At 57.7% G+C, this 2994-nt stretch overlaps 1 non-coding gene across 1 annotated transcript; it reads right to left on the reverse strand.

Moving 5' to 3' along the window:
- Positions 1 to 2185: 2185 nt before the first annotated feature.
- Positions 2186 to 2339, reverse strand: LOC122791886. The gene has a single exon (XR_006363240.1). It is a non-coding gene; the product is annotated as a 5.8S ribosomal RNA (ribosomal RNA).
- Between the last annotated feature and the right edge of the window lie 655 nt (positions 2340 to 2994).

The raw sequence follows: 2994 nt of genomic DNA on the forward strand, positions 1-2994 counted from the left end.
TCCAGAGCCATTCTGGGGACTTTGCTGCATTTAGGGGATGCCATCCCATACCGGCCGAGGACAGAACCCTCACACCTCCCTGGCAGAAGCACTCCATGCCCCAATGCCTTATGCCACTCTTCCCATCTGACTTCCGCAGGGGCCACCTCCTACTCATCATGGCATAGCCCCCTCAGCTCCCAACACCAGGGATGGCAGGGTATGGGTCTGATGCTCCAGCGACATCCATTTTCAGGGGTAGTTGATTCGGCAGGTGAGTTGTTACACACTCCTTAGTGGATTCCGACTTCCCTGGCCACCATCCTGCTGTCTATATCAACCAACACCTTTTCTGGGGTCTGATGAGTATTGGCATCGGGCTCCTTAACCCGGCGTTCGGTTCATCCAACAGCACCAGTTCTGCTTACCAAAAGTGGCCCACTGGGCATTTGCATTCCATGCCCAGCTCCAAGCCAGCAAGTCAGGCTTCTTACCCATTTAAAGTTTGAGAATAGGTTGAGATCATTTCAGCCCCAAGACCTCTAATCATTCACTTTACCAGATAAAACTGCATCCGCCGAGTGCCAGCTATCCTGAGGGAAACTTTGGAGGGAACTAGCTACTAGATGGTTCGATTAGTCTTTTGCCCCTATACCCAGGTTGGAAGACCAATTTGCACATCAGGACTGCTACGGACCTCCACCAGAGTTTCCTCTGGCTTCGCCCTGCCCAGGCATAGTTCACCATCTTTTGGGTCCCACCAGGTGCACTTACGCTCCACCTCCCCTATGGGCTGGCAGTGCACCCCCGCACTGGGCGGGGGGATCTCGCCTCAGCCGGTGCTCACCGGCCCTCACTTTCATTGCGCCGTGGGATCTCCTGCCCACCCTCGGACTCGCACACCTGTTAGACTCCTTGGTCCGTGTTTCAAGATGGGACGAATGGATCACCGATATCACCGCAGACCTGAGGTGAGTCCGCTGGCACGGCAGCAGGATGCAGTTGGGCTGCAGTGAGGGCAGTCTGGCCCAGTCGACAGTCAAACCGGGAGCCAGGGGCCCCCGGCCCCCACCATGAGGGAAGGGGTGGGTGCGACAGCGGTCATCTCTCATGACCCAGAGGCATGGGGAGGGCTGATGCCACTGGCTGTAACACTCCCCTACAGCGAAGGGAGCCACCTCCTGCATGGCCTTCCCAGCTGACCGAGAGCCGGTCGCAGCACATGACCATGGAGGAAGTGCACCCAACGGCAGCCAGCATGCTAGGGGACAGTCCCCCACCCCCCCTGGAGGGGGAGGGGATCTGCCTTGCCCATGCAGATAGCGTGGCCATCATGTTGAATCTCTGGGCGGACCACGCGGACCCCACCTGTTTACCTCTGAATGGTTTCACGCCCTCTTGAACTCTCTTTTCAAAGTTCTTTTCAACTTTCCCTTATGCTACTTGTCCGCTATCAGTCTCGTGTCAGTGTTTAGCCTTAGATGGAATTTAACATCCACTTTGGGCTCCATTTACAAATAACCCGACTCCGGGAAGGCCTGATCCTGATGCACCATGGGCCGCTACCGGCCTCACACCATCCACGGGCTGAGCCTCAATCACAAGGACTTGGGCCCCCTGGGAAACTCTGGGGAGATGGACTTCCATACGCCACATTTCCCTGCACCCATCTCCTGGGTGGGGATTTGGCGCTGGGCTATTCCCTCTTCATTCGCCGTTACTGAGAGAATCCTGGTTAGTTTCTTTACCTTTGCTTACTAATATGCTTAAATCCGGCAGGTTACCATGTCTGATCTGAGGTCGCGTTCAGTGCATGGTCACAAGGGGGACAGCAGGGGCCTCAGGGGTGGACAGAGTAGCCATCCTCCCTTGGCCCCCACACACTCACTCCCCAAAACCGAACTCCACACAGTGGAGGAGGACAGCCAACATGGCCTTGGCACACAGGAACCAAGCAGGCAGGTGTCAGGCTCCATGCCAGGAGGGCAGCCTGGTGGCAGTACCACCGACAGCCTCCATGGGCAGGCCAGACATGCACCAGCTCCATCCCATCCTTGGACAGGCTTCCCAGCTCTGGGTGGCAGGGGACTCCTCCTCCATCCACGTCTCTCCCTAGGAGGATGAGGGGCCCACAGCAGGCTCCCTCAACTCCCTGGCCATGCCCTTAACAGGGGCCAGGCACCCCCATGAACAATGGAAGCCACGACGACCCTCAGACTTGTGTAGCCCTGGGAGTAACCCAGGGCCGCAAAGTGTGTTCAAAGTGTCGATGATCAATGTGTTTTGCAATTCACATTAGTTCTCGCAGCTAGCTACGTTCTTCATTGATGCACAAGCCGAGTGATCCACCGCTCAGAGTCGTACAGTTCTCATTCACTGTGGGCACCACTGCCCTCCTGGTATCACACCTCAAGATGAGCATTCAAGGTTTCATGGGCATCATCATGGGTGCCCAGACCGGGGTTATTGGCCCTGTGCCACAGGACAGCAGGGAGTCCCACAGTGGCTGGCACGTGGCTACACTACTGACCTTCTCAGTCTTTGAACCAGCACCCCGCGTGGAGCGGGGCATCCTCCATAGGTACCCATGATCGACATTGAGGGGAGAGGACTCCATTGTGAAACTCCTGGGGGTGGCCCAGCAAGGTAAGAGGGGAGACCACCGTCCCCCTGCCGGTACTGCACCCTCTCCCTCCCACTACCGCATGGGGAGCCAGCCACCTATGAGACACACTGTGGACCACACCATTAGGCCAGGCACACCCTCCACCACCATCCCCTCATGGCAGCAGAGGAGCACCTGCACCTCCCACAGCACGGATGCACCCCCACCCTCCCGCCACCAGGAGCCAAGGGTGACAGACACCACCCCTCCTCTCACTCCCTCCTTCCCCCCTGGAGACACAGGGTCAGTCCTGCTGGCATCCACAAGGGTGCACGGAGAGATAGGAGTCAGAGAATGACACAGAGAGACACAGAGGGTCAGGGCAGTGGAGCGAGGAGGAGCCCTGGTAC

Source organism: Protopterus annectens, chromosome 17.part0 (assembly GCF_019279795.1).
Source record: "Protopterus annectens isolate FY-2018-M chromosome 17.part0, PAN1.0, whole genome shotgun sequence".
Classification (NCBI taxonomy): domain Eukaryota; kingdom Metazoa; phylum Chordata; order Ceratodontiformes; family Protopteridae; genus Protopterus; species Protopterus annectens.